The 14,063-nt window shown below is 35.5% G+C and overlaps 1 long non-coding RNA gene across 2 annotated transcripts in view; it reads right to left on the reverse strand.

The window, feature by feature from the left end:
- LOC115866469 (uncharacterized) overlaps positions 1–14,063 on the reverse strand; it is a 1,106,684-nt gene that overhangs the window by 781,239 nt on the left and 311,382 nt on the right. For both annotated transcript variants that reach the window (XR_011377317.1, XR_009563374.1), the window contains exon 3: positions 11,358–11,411. This is a non-coding gene — a long non-coding RNA (uncharacterized lncRNA). The remainder of the gene's footprint in view (positions 1–11,357; positions 11,412–14,063) is intronic.

Consider the following 14,063-nt stretch of genomic DNA (forward strand, 5'->3'; position numbering starts at 1 on the left):
TTTTTCCTGCTTGGAGCCAGGAAGCTGAGTGAGTAAACATTGGGTTTCTCACATATTATATAAAATTAGAAAATAATGTCATGTTACTCTTCATGGTTATGAAATTTAATATGTTCAAAATATATGGAGAATTCTCATTATTATTTTGTAGACCTTGGAATAGTCACATTTTGTAAAAGGAGGCAGGATCATATGGGTATTAAAAGCCTGGGCTCCAGACTTTCTGGAATGAGTGCCAGTTGATCCATTTATTACCGTTGTGGCTTTCAACAAGTTAATCCCTCTACATCTTAGTTTCTTCACCTCTAACATGAGGATGATAATAGCACCTACCATAGAATGTTGTGGGGATCTCTTTACTCTTTCTCTTGCAAACCATTCATTCTCATCAGAGTAATGTGACAGAAAAAAGTCACTACGTCCAAAATCTGTTTTCTCCAGTAACAGAACTCTGATTTTTATCTAAACAGTGAATAAAGAACACATTTGTCTGTCTTCCTTGCAGCAAGATATGAATACGTTTTGGTCCATAATATGTATACCAAGTGTCATTTGGTCACTTCTTTGAACCTTTCTTATGATGAAATTACTGGTGTATGCCTTTTCCACATTTTAAAAATTCTTTGTCCCTTGTTCTAGTCTATGGCTTAAAACTGGAAGTGGTGGCTAGAACAGCACCCACTATTTTTTGCTAGAAGTGGTGAACTGAAAGAAACAAGGGTCTCTTGGACTTGAATTACCATGGCAAGCCTAGACCACCCACTCAACAAGAGAGAGAAACATTATCTTATTTAAGGCACTGTTATTTTGCATCTCTGATACTTTTAGTCAAGATCATGTTAATTAAAAAATAATTAATTGAGACTTAAAGGAAATGGATCAATACCCTGAAAACGTAAAGATTATTCTACCAGAAAAGCAAAAAGAAAAAGGAAGAAAGAAAAAGAATACAAGATAACATGAACAAGCTTATGAATCAATAAAACTAAACAAAAATAGGACCCACAATCTAGGGGGAAAACAAAGCTGAGATGAAAATGCAATGGGGGATCTCACTTCTACCAATATGGCAAGCTAAATATTCAGGAAAATTCTCCTGTTCTAAAACACAAAGGAGTGTTTTAAATTATTTTAAAAACACTTTTTAATGTATTACTGAAAGCAAAACAGACTGAATGAATGACAACCAAAATGACAAACTAAGCTGTTACAAATTTGGGGAACCTAGGATTTTTAAATGTCTTTAGGGGAATGAGATAAGGCCTAGATCCTTGATGAGGTGGAAAAGAGACAATTGCAAAAAGACAGAAGTTTCAAAGGGCTAAATGCTCAGTGGAAAAATATGCTAGAAAAACTCTACTGGGAGTCCACTAGGAAATAAGTAGTTTCTTAAAAGAAAAAGACTCCATATTTTTAATGGCATTGCATATTAATATTAGAACTTTATAGAAGCAATATATTTTTGACACAAAAAATCAAAATAAAACATTTATGAGGTACAGAATTTCCTTCAATTTTTCTTTGGTTTTGTTTCTATATTAAATGCTTTATTTTTAAAGCTTTTATAATATGATTTAATTTTTATAAAATGCTTTTTTCTGTCTATATATCAAATTTTGTTATGATCTTCCTTTTTGTATATATGTGAGGATAACTAATATTAGTTAATTTATTATTATTTATTAATCATAAATAATAATTATACTAATATGCATATATGTGAGGAGATCTAATATTAAAACTGGTTATTCCTGGGTGATCGATGTGAATTAGGTTGATTATTATATTCTTTTATTTTTCTGTATTAGATTTTTAGAACAAGCATGTCCTTCAATAAAACAAAAGAAAACAAAAATCAACTTGAAAATAGTTGCCAAATTCAAAAGAAAACATAAACAAAAGGAAGAAAGCTCAAATTTATAAGTAGTTGAAGAAGGAAAACAAACTTGAATTCAATATAGCAATATCGGGACTTCCCCGGCAGTCCAGTGGTTAAGACTTCACCTTCCAATGCACAGGAGGTGGGTTTGATCCCTGGTTGGGGAGCTGAGATCCCACATGCCTCGTGGCCAAAAAACCAAAAAACATAAAACAGAAGCAATATTGTAATAAATTCAACAAAGACTTCAAAAATGGTCCACATCAAAAAAAGCTTAAAAAAATAATATAGCAATATCATGCATGCTACTGTGCAGAGAAATTAAGAAGTACGGTAAGTATAGCTCAGAAAACAAGAGCTACCAAATCAACAGTCACAGGAGCAGGAAGTCCAGGGATCTTTTTGTATAAGGACACTGAGTCTCTTGGAATATAATAACAAGACATGGAGCAAATACAGAAGGCATCTCCAAGGCCTTGTAACATGCTAGGAAAATGGAGCCAAGGAGAAAACTAGCTTAGCTAGAGAATGACTGCCACCTCCCTAGGGAAGTTAGATTGGAGATGCTGGTGAAGGAATCGGTGTGTATATGCACTATCTTTAACCCTCAGTCACTCTGGCAAGCTGGTTAGGGTACTGATGTTCTGGCTAGGGAAATCTTCAACACTAATGTCTTGGATATGCTTTGGCCAATAATGAATTAAAAATTGACAATAAAATGATAACTCCGACCCCAAGAGATACTATATTAGACTATGTTTTCAATGACTCCAACATATGTATAGACAGGGACTATTATAGTAGTATGTCAAATACTTTTGTTCTTGTTTTAATATTAATATGAAAATGGGGAATTTTAAAAAGCAAACTTTGGAAGAATGCAACCCTTGGCCAAACTCTGCAAACCCCATTTTTCAGCTCTAGCTGACTTGATGAAAGTGGTTGTCATTTTTCAAGTAAATGGAAGATTAGATTGATAACTCAAGGTATTGAACAGGAATAATTTCATTTATTGATTCATAGGTTTTCATTATAATACAAACATTTACTAATTTTAAAAATCACTATAATAATGTGATAACTCAGATGTCATTCTTTGAATTTAGTCATTAAAGTACTTCACCATGCAGCAATCATGTCTTACAAAAATAAATAAATAATAAAGACCAAGATCTCAGCAGATTTGGATGAGGAATGTTTTCAGTATATAATTTTTTAATTATAATTTTAAGAATTTTTTCCTTTTTACAATTTGTCTGGTTTTAGCAGCCAATTTTTGCAATGAAATAAGTTTGAAGTGGGAAGTAGCAGACCTGTTGCTCTGATGCCTCTGTAAGTTGCCTTAGAACGGCAGCAGACTGGCACTTAAATTTTGCACTCTGCAGCTCGTAATTTATCAAGATGCTTGAACACACTCAGAAAGAATCGTGCGAGTAGAACATGGAAATAAATAAATAAATAAGCCAGATAACAGTTTTCCTCACCCCCTCCATCACCCCAATCCTTTTCACAGAAGAGCACACGGCCAATATCATCAGGTATGAAATGAAAGTTTTTGTTCATTGAATATGGTGGAGGCATATTCTGGGGAAATGTACTGCTATCATGAACCGAGATCTACTAACCCCTGGTTACTCATAAGTAGAGAGTAACTTAATTCAGTCTGAGGGATTTTTTTGTTTGTTGGGGGGTGTTTTATAGTGGAAGAGAATAATAAGATGTTTATTCGTGTGTTTTTAAATCCAATAACACAGCTATAATAACAATATATGGTAAAAATGACACATTATAAACTACAGTCTTATTTGGGAACCGTTTTCAAATGAAGCTGAAAGGAGAGAGATAAAGGAATATTCCATTCATACTATTTTTAAATAAAAAAAGAAAGTCCTAGAGAATACACAAATTCTAGGATGTTAATTTTATAGGCCTGAGATGCTCTTCACTGACATAAAGAATGCAGGCAAGCAGATGCTGGAGGGGGAAAGTATGACTTCTTCCTTTAGCATATTTAGAATGTGTCCTATGGTCATTTAAGTGAACTAATCCAGGAGGCTTCACAAAGAAATCTAGTCTGAAAAGATAGATGTGTGAGTCATCAGCACAGGGTGCAGTTTGGGCCTAGACAATTTAATGCTGTAGCCTTCATGCTTAGCCCAGAGTTGTGCCCACACTAAGCTAGATGCCCATATTTTTGAGCCTTTTTATTTTGAGCTATTTACTGTTGCTCATGCTTGATTCTTACCACCAAATTAATTTGAACTTGCCTTTTTTATGAATTCATAGGGTCACTTCAAACATGAAGTAAACATTATTAATTTGCTTGAGGAAATCGGAGCATTTGGCTCAGTAGAGCATGCAAAAATGACCTGCTGATTCTTCCACATGAATGTCTCTTCACCACTTCAGACCCAACATGCCCTAATCTAAGCGTCTAATTTTCCCTGAACGTGGGCTTCTCTCCTGGACACCCTATCTTGTTGTCTATATTATTACACCATCCTCCATCTCACCCATGCTTGAAACCTTTGAGTTTCAAACAATATACACTTAGTCTTATCAATAATTGCAATTGAAAAGTATAAAGGAAGACGCGTTTGACTCTTTAACCCTATCAAAATGTTCTATTAAAAAATGAATTAGGGCTTCCCTGGTGGCTCAGTGGTTGAGAATCTGCCTGCTAATGCAGGGGACACGGGTTCGAGCCCTGGTCTGGGAGGATCCCACATGCCGCGGAGCGGCTGGGCCCGTGAGCCACAACTACTGAGCCTGCGCGTCTGGAGCCTGTGCTCCGCAACAAGAGAGGCTGCGATAGTGAGAGGCCCACGCACTGCGATGAAGAGTGGCCCCAGCTTGCCAGAATTAGAGAAAGCCCTCTCAGAGAAACGAAGACCCAACACAGCAAAAATAAATTAATAAACTCCTACTCCCAACATCTTCTTTAAAAAAAAAAATGAATTAGTATTCCTAATAGTAACAATCATTTGTTTTCTGAATTTAAAACTTTAAATTTTTACTAATTGCAAAAGTCCATAATGTCTGTATGAAGTGCTCAACTTCATGGAATAAAAATGGCAGCTCATGGTTTAAGAATATTTAAAAGATAAACAAGGAATAATGAAGCCTCAAAACTGTGGTTATTATGGATCAATTTACTTCATGTATCCACTCTCATGCATAGAGAAGTTAATCACTAAACTGCAAAGAATATCACTGTCATTTTCAATTAAAAATGTATCCATTATTTTGGACCCTGCAGCGTGTCTGTAAGACATGATTTTTTTCTTCTCTCTGTGTATGCATAATCCAAATATATTTTGTCTGGTTCAGCCTTAAGTGAGATAATATTTCTTACTTAACTACTTGAAGACCATCTGGGGATCTGAAACCTCATTATGATAAATTAACATAAGTGGCTCATGGCTTAGGTAAGGCAAACATAGAAATCTATGTGTATATACATATATGTATAAATTCATACACACGCGCGCGCGCGCACACACACACACACACACACACACACACACACACACACACACATATTGAGTGATAAGAGGCCAAATAAAATATTCCACTTCAAACTACATCTCCTAGAAAGAAACTCTCCTGGAACCTAGTATTTCAGTCTTCATAATGGCGTCACGGCTCAGGTACTGATTATAAGGATATGATAATTCAGGAAATTAAGGAACACATGCAGGCTAGTCTCTCAGCAGGTATTCCCTCCTACAGAACAACTAGCACAGCTGGTCTGCTCAGCCCAAGTGCGGGCACAGCACCCGGCCCCACTTCAAAATCACTCCTCAGCATACCAGAGATTTCACGTTTCAATCTTAGCAAAATAGTCTTCGGGAAAAAAAAAAAAAAAAGGTTCCCTTTGAGGTATTGTTTCAACTCTATGCTGGAACAGACAAGAGTTTTACAAGGAATATATTGCATTACATCATTTCATTATAGTAATTAAACACCAAGTTGAAATTTTCAAGTAATTGTTTTTAATTCAAGATGATCAGTCAACAGGTCCAGAAATCATCACATAATTTCTTTTATTACATGAATTGCCTTTTGTGCAAAATGGACATAATAAGAATTATTTTCTTACCAATATCTGCCAAAAATCATTAGATGTTAATGACTGATAGGTTATTTCTGGACTTTTCTGGGGTTTGTTAGCTTCAAAAATAATTGTATCAGTCATTTTAGGCTGTGTTCGTAAACATGTTGACAAAAATACAACTCGCCTATTTGGAAATTAAACCAATTAGATAACTTTTAAGGCAATACTTAATTCTGAAATTCTATAAATCATGGATTATTTGACTAGTTAAATAATTCATCCAGTCATACCATAATCTTCAAATTCCTTTCCATCAAACTGAGATGGGACCTACCCATAAGTTATAAAACTCACCTGGCCAAGATTTCACAACCAGACTTCTATAGAGTAACTGCTTAATGGCAAAATGCCAAGAGGAATGAGGAAAAAAGAAAAACTTAGTTTAGCTATACACAACCTAATCCATGAATAATTCAGAGTTGACTATAAAGAGCACGAATCCAAACTGGCAATGCTCCAGTGTTTTTTAAACAAATATGTAAAGTTTTTCTTTAACTTCTGGAATCTTAAGGCATACAAAGTTGCTGCCATTCCTATAAGTCCTTCAAGAACTTAAATTCTGGGAATATATATTTCTTCTCTCTTACCACAGTTCAGCGTTATCCTTAGTGAGGCTGAGATAATTATGGCGAAAGAAAAACTTAGTTTTAAAACCTGTCTACCTCCTCTTGGTATGATATTGTGCATTTTAATTTCTGTTCATCCCCCAGTTATCAGTTTCTGTGATACCACAGAAACTGTAATACCACAGTAATACCACAGAGGGTTTCATGAAAGTAAATGGAATAAGCATGTAAAGAGCTTGGCACTATATCTAAAATCTGAGAACAACCATCAACATTGAGCACATAATATGCCATTTGGATTTACCAATTATGCCTGTGATGAATCCCATCACATAACCCACCCCCATTTCAGTTCCATGCATAACGCCAGGACCCTCTCAAATTGCCAGTGGTGTTTCTGCTTTGAGCCTCAAAGCTTTCTTTAAAGCCAAGGAAGACAGATCAGCCCATAACTGAATGAAGTTTCCTCCCTGTTGTAACTTTCAACCAATGGGGGACAGGAGTTAGTGGATTAATTCCCCAGCCTCCTTCTTTCCTGGTGGGACAATTCTAGGGTGCCCCTTGGAAGGCCCCCATGGTATTGAACCCCAGCTGGTCACATCATAACCAGCCCATTAATTTACCCTCTACTGGCTTTTCTCCCTTCCCTCTCTCTCTCCTTCATACCTCACTTCGTTTCCTAAGATTAATTCTCAAATAAACAACTACGCCCAAGTCCTTATTTTAGGCTCTGCTTTCCAAGGAACTCAACCTAAGACAAGCACATAATATATGCCAGTCACTGTGCTAAGTACCTTTAGGATTGACTCATTTAATCTTCACAATAAACCTATAATGCAGCTACTATTATGAGTCTCATTTTACAAATAAGGAAACAAACTTAATTGCTTAAGTTCTCACAGCTAGTAAGTGACAGAGCTAGGTAACTGAAGTAACATGAAACAGTAGAGCACCTGAAAAATGCCCTGATGTAGATCCCATTATTTCCCAATGATGCTCAATAAATGTGGTTTAACTGTAATTAGGTTCTGTAACAACCACGGCTCTCTGAATTTTTAGCTACTGGAATTGCTTTAGGGATCACTTTATACTATCTGGATTTGCCACCTTTCTTTTAAGCTAGGAATCAGCAATTCAGTTTCTCTTGGTTACAGTGAGAGCAGAGCAGGTTATAGGGACACTAAATTCAACCAGGGTCCTCCTCTCCCTTGCTGAAATTTCCATAAATTGAGACTGTTTGCTAAGTCCCAGACAAACACTATCTCACTTAATCCTGACAATATTCCTAAGAGGTCAGTAGTTCTATGTAGACCATATGGATGGGGGAATTTTAAGTAACTTCCCAAATTTACAGAGGAAGTATGCTATGGTGGAACCAAAATTACCCACATGGGTAATTTTTAGTTGTTATTGTGCCCCTTCAGCAGAATTTGACATTTAATCTTTCTGGAAGCACTCTCTTCCCTTGGCTGCCGTGATTACACTTTTTCTGGTTTCCTCTGCCTTGCTGGCTTCTGCTTTACAGTTTGTTTTGAACACTACCCAAAAAATTAAGTATCAGAGGTCCTTTGAGCTCCGTTTTAGGCTTCTTGTCTCACCCTACATTCTCTCCCTGGGCAATCTCAGCTATGCTATCAGAATTAATTACTATCTATAGGATGATGATATACAACATTTATATCTTTAAACCTGACCTGTTCTCCAATTTCCTGTTCTTCAGTATTTTCTCACATATTCAGGTGCCTACCTGACATCTCCCTTTGAGTATATCAATGACAACTCAACTCCATCTGCCCAAACCAAATTGTTACATTATATTATATATTATATTATTATATATAATATATATTATATATATAATTATTTCAGATCCGTGACTATATCTCTAGTCCAAGTTATCCTTGTTTCCTTTGTAAAAATTGCCAATTCTGCCTAATTGGTCTATAGCATCAACCCTGTCCTGTTTGTTAAGTTCTCTACATTGCAGCCACAATATTCTGATCAAAAGACAAATTTCTACCACTGGCAACAAGATTTTCCAAAATGCTGAAAAGTTCTTTGGAAACAAAATTAAGTAAAATCTTCCCATTTTTCCTATAATACATAATTGTATTCCTGAAAATTTTAATATATATTGAAAACATGCAAAGTCTGCTATATATTTATAGGTAGATTCTAGACTTAGTAAATATATATAAATATATAAATGTATATAAAACATTATATATAAGAGTGGTATGTGTGCATATACAAGCAACTGAATACTTAGGACATTCAATAGCTGTAAAGGATTGAGAACGATCCTTCTTTGTGAGGGATTATGTCATAGGCTGGCATCTCCCCAAAACATACAATGAGAAACAGACACGGGTATAAGGAAGGAAAAAAGAGAATATAGGGTAAGTTAACCTGTGGGATGTTGCTGTGGGTGAATGGGACCCAGCCCACGGGATCGCCTCTGAGAAACCAGGCAGAACACACCTCAGAAGTATCATCTACCCAAGGACAGGAAGGCTGGGGCATTCATCCATGGATTCCCATGACCCGCTGGGGTCTTTAACTACTCCCCACCTCGGGGTTGCCCCTGTTTGTGGCTGAGTAAGCTCCTGTGATGCTGGAGAAAACTCTCAGCCAGAGAAGAAGAGACGGAGATGTCCGAGGTGGAAACTGCCTGCTTTAGCTGGGAAGAGGCAGATAATAAATGCATTGCAAGATAACTAGGGCTGAATCCACACACTAAATGCCAGCGGTGCCCCCAATTCATTGCGACTTCAAGAAAGGTGCCCCCAAATTTTCAAAATATGTCCTGAGGTAAGTTAGCACCCCCTTGGTTAATAAATATTTGATCAATATTGTACAGCTATTTAATAATAAGTATTAGCTGAATGAGTCAGTTAATTAGCATATACAAGGAATTTTTTGTCTCTCTAATATCTTCTTTTAAAATTCTAGTATAAAATGTATGTTTTGTGAATGAAGTTAATTTACATTTTATATGAAGCACAGTTTAGAGGAGATTTTTTTTTTAAAGCAAGTAACTGCCTGAATTTAGTGTCCACAGTTCTTCTCCAAGTTTAAGTTACTTAAAAGTTTAAGTTATTATTTAAAATAGCTAATGAAAATAAAACTACATCTTTACCTGGGTTATTAAATGAATTTCTATGTTATACTACCATCACCTCCTATTAGACTGGCCTGTTATTAAAACAAAACATTTATTTTGTGCCAAAAAGCTAATGTTAGAGGCAAAGCAGTGAGTTAAACAGTGGATTTTTTAAAAAATAAGTCAACCAGGTGCTGTAAATACATAAATTCCTATAATCTACTGAGTACACATAACCACACAGAGCCGTTCATGATATTAGTGCATTTTAAAAGTTAGCATACACCCAGACACTAACTGATGGGATGCTCATCTGTTCAACCTTCAAAGCATAATAATTAATGTGACTTTCCAGACGGTTCTATCGCTAGGCTTTCACAAAGGGAGAAATGTTTTCCGCTTCCCTATAAAACATAAGACCCAAAACTTCTCAGTTTCTGCTGCCTGGTAAGAAAAATAGAATTGGTTGGCGCCAATGAGTTTATTTGTTCTTTTAAACCATAGCAGGTATAAATCGACTCTGGTAGCATGTTTCCATGAGGCAAACAAAACCCTTGAGTGTAGGGCTGTGCTTTCTTTAGATGGGTGTTACCTATAACACCTGAACTCTGCGGTGTCCTTAGGCCACCGTCACTGTGGCAGATTTCCAGTTGTGAGTAATCTTCACTTGCTGGAACTTTAAACAGTTACAAATGTGCCATATACGTATGTTTTAATTATGGTAATCACCGTGCCCTGACATTCACTCAAAGAAGGCATTCTATATTCAAAGGCAGCGCTCGAAGTGTCAGAACAGCATGCCCTTACTTGGCTACTTTCTTAATAGCACATTTGCTTCTGTCACAGATTCGGTGTCCTGTGCCCATGTGGTCTGACTAATCTTACTGGTCCTACAATTATTTTGTCACTGTAATGGTTGAAGGGTGATCTATGAAAGGCAGTGGGGTTTTTTCCCCCCTTTTTCTTATTGATGGTTCTGTCTGGCAGAATCTACAATACTAGTGGTTGATATTTAATTTTTATGTATACAAATTTCAAGAGGAAAATTGCACACAAAGCACAAGAAAAATAGAACTCACTATAGTGAACATTAGGGATAGCAGCTATACACTTTTTTGTTATACTTAAAAAGAAGAGAAAAAGAAAGAGAGAAAGTGGGTAATTAATAGCATTTTAAATGTGATATTTTAATAAATTAGCAACAAAGCTAATATTAATCAACTGTATCTAGAAAATGCTATTTGTACAAAAATATCAACGACTAGTCATGTTACAATGATGCAGAAGGGAATCCTTTTCCTTTTAATTTTTCTTCAAGCTACTAAATAGATTTGTTCCACCTAAAATGTCTACAATTTTCCACATCTTTAGAATAAAACCATTTGTCGATGGAGTAACTTCAGAAGTAATTTTTTTCAGTACAAGAAATCAACCATCAAGGAACATAATAAAATGAATCTGGAAATATGTTAATCCCCTACTTATTCAACTGTACTAGAGATTTAATATTGATATTGCTGGGAGCTGAACAGGAGCCAAACTAATTCCACAGAAGTGCTCTATCTGCATATTAACTACTGAAAATGCACAGAGACACAATCCTATTTATGCTACCCTGCAGCATCTGATGCGATTTAGGTTTGCAATCTCTTCAGCTTTTTAAATGTGTCGCTATGCCCCACTCCCACATACCTGGAGACAAGTGCGCCTTTCAGCCAACTTTCAGGACATTCTCCATCATACATTCTGCAAATGTAAATATTTAGAGACATGAGAATTCATTTTATTTCACTGGCTTATACGTTTCTTTTATTCCTGTGTTTAATGTGGTATCCATTGAATTACAAATTTTCTGGAGAAAATATGTTGTCTCCTTTATTTAGTCAAGTGTAGCTAGATTATCTTTGTGACATGCATAGTTACCAGTAGTCTTCTTGAGACTACAAACACAAATTTGAGATTATAGTCTTGACATGACATAAAATTTTAATCAGCAGGAAATAAAAGATAAATGATTTTTCTATTTTCATAACTTCTGAGTTTGGTAGTAATGTTCCATAGAAGGTAACTTTGATGTCTATATAATTTCCAGAAATGATCTTAAAAACTCCAACTTCTCTTTGAAAATATTTAGATGATTACTTTGTAAATTAAACAGTAAATTTTTAATTTTAAAAAAATTTAAAAAAAAAGAGACATAAGAAGATGAATTCACCGACTCTTGGCTGAGGTTTTAAAGTAAATATGTGGACATATATACACTACTAAACGTAAAATAGATAGCTAGTGGGAAGCAGCCGCATAGCACAGGGAGATCAGCTCGGTGCTCTGTGACCACCTAGAGGGGTGGGATAGGGAGGGTGGGAGGGAGGGAGACGCAAGAGGGAAGAGATATGGGAACATATGTATATGTATAACTGATTCACTTTGTTATAAAGCAGAAACTAACACACCATTGTAAGCAATTATACTCTAATAAAGATGTAAAAAAAAAAAGTAAACATGAAAAAATACCCCCAGAATGATAAATAATATATTCTAGAAGAAGGAGGTCATGCTAGGGTATTCCCAGCATTATAATGTAGTAAATATATAGAAAGCTATATAGCTAGACCAGCTATAGAGAGATAGAGATAGTTTCAATAATACCAACTATGTAAAGAAAAGCTTAATTCAATCTTGGATGAAGGGAATGCCAGGTAAAACATCTAGGGGACACAGCCCAAAGGAACATAATCAAAAACTCTGAGATGGGAAGATTCACAAGATTCATGCATACTGAAAGGAGGAATCCGTTTCAAACAATAGTGAAACTTTGCTGTAAATCATTATTTTACCTGTTCCTATAAAAAAGAATTTGATTTGATAATTAAATACGTACACTGTGTTTAAGCATTGCATTCACCTATTGACTAAGTGAGATTCAACAGTATACTGGAATCTCCTGGAATTAGAAAGAAAGAAAATCTACCTGTGTCTCTATTTTCCATTTTCTCTGGTAGAGGAATTTTGTCACAATACTTCATAGCCACAGCTTCCTCCTTGATCTTTTCTACCTTTTCTGTGTGTGTGTGTGTTGTTGTTTTTTTCAATTTCCTTCAAAGAATAGCTAATGAAAAGAATTGCTCTTGATTAAGACCAAGGAAAAGGCTAAGCAATCCTTTGTTGTACTTTTTGAACCAATACACTCCTGACTACCCTCTTTCATACTTCAGGCAATGTAGCTGCCAATCAACCCTTTCCTTTTCATCCAAGGAAGAAAACGTCGCAAAGAAAAAGTTGCATCCCCAACGCACATAGTCACATACAGTACTTCTCTTTGTATGTTTATCCTACCACTCCTTGACAAGAGAGCTAAAAGCTGACTTAATAGGACTGAATCTAACCCTGAAATAAATGAGGAAGAAGATTCTGGAAATATGAGCATTTCTCTCCTCCTACAATTTCCCAAAGTCACTGCAGCATAGGAAACCTCACTACACACTTTGATGTTTCTTCAAGATAATGGATGTTTAGATTTTCTTCAATATTACAGTCAGAGGGTGTTTCAGTTCTGAAATAATGCTAATTTCTACGATCAAGTAAAATAATAAGACTATGTGTTAAATTCAAATAATAATAATAAGTGAATACTAGAAAAATTATAGTAAATCAAGACAATCTGAACATCACTGAAGGATGGGGATCCAGAAACTAATCTTTACAGTAGCTGTGCAGTACTTAGAACCTCCTTATAATGAAGAATATAGACAATTTCCTTTGCATATTGTTTTTCTCTTTTCATTTATTCATCGTACAATGCATATGTATCAATATGAGTAGGTTAGAGCTCTTCCAGGATTGTACATCAGTTTGCTATAATTACATTGTAATATAAATGGCTGAAGAGACTTTGTACGAGTCAATCAGTGACCTTGATTTATTTTTCCAGGTCATGGAGATCCACCTTTGAACCTCATCAAAAATTCCAACTTAATAGCAGGTGTCAGCCTTTAATATTCCTCTGTCACAATCAGATCTGTCAGAAAAAAATCCTACAAATAATAAAGCAAATTGGAGAAAATTTTTATTTTTCCATCTTTATTTTATGAATTATTATTGAAAAATAAAATACAGCTCATATGACACAAGGCAAGGAGGAAGAATAAAAATTTTATATATACCCTTTATACTCTGTACTTTCCTTTGGAAGCAGCAGACTGAGAGAGAGTAATTTTTTTTTTTTGGATTGGAGGATAGTAAGTAAAGCTTCCATATTCCTGGTTACTTTTCTGAGAACAGCACAGCACTTAAAACTGCATCTGTTCAAGAACGCTACAACCCCTCTTAGTGTTAGAGGAAGCCTTTCAAATGTTATTACATTTAAAGCTGGATAGTACATTCAAGTACTGTCACATT

This window comes from Globicephala melas, chromosome 3 (genome assembly GCF_963455315.2).
Source record: "Globicephala melas chromosome 3, mGloMel1.2, whole genome shotgun sequence".
Taxonomy (NCBI): domain Eukaryota; kingdom Metazoa; phylum Chordata; class Mammalia; order Artiodactyla; family Delphinidae; genus Globicephala; species Globicephala melas.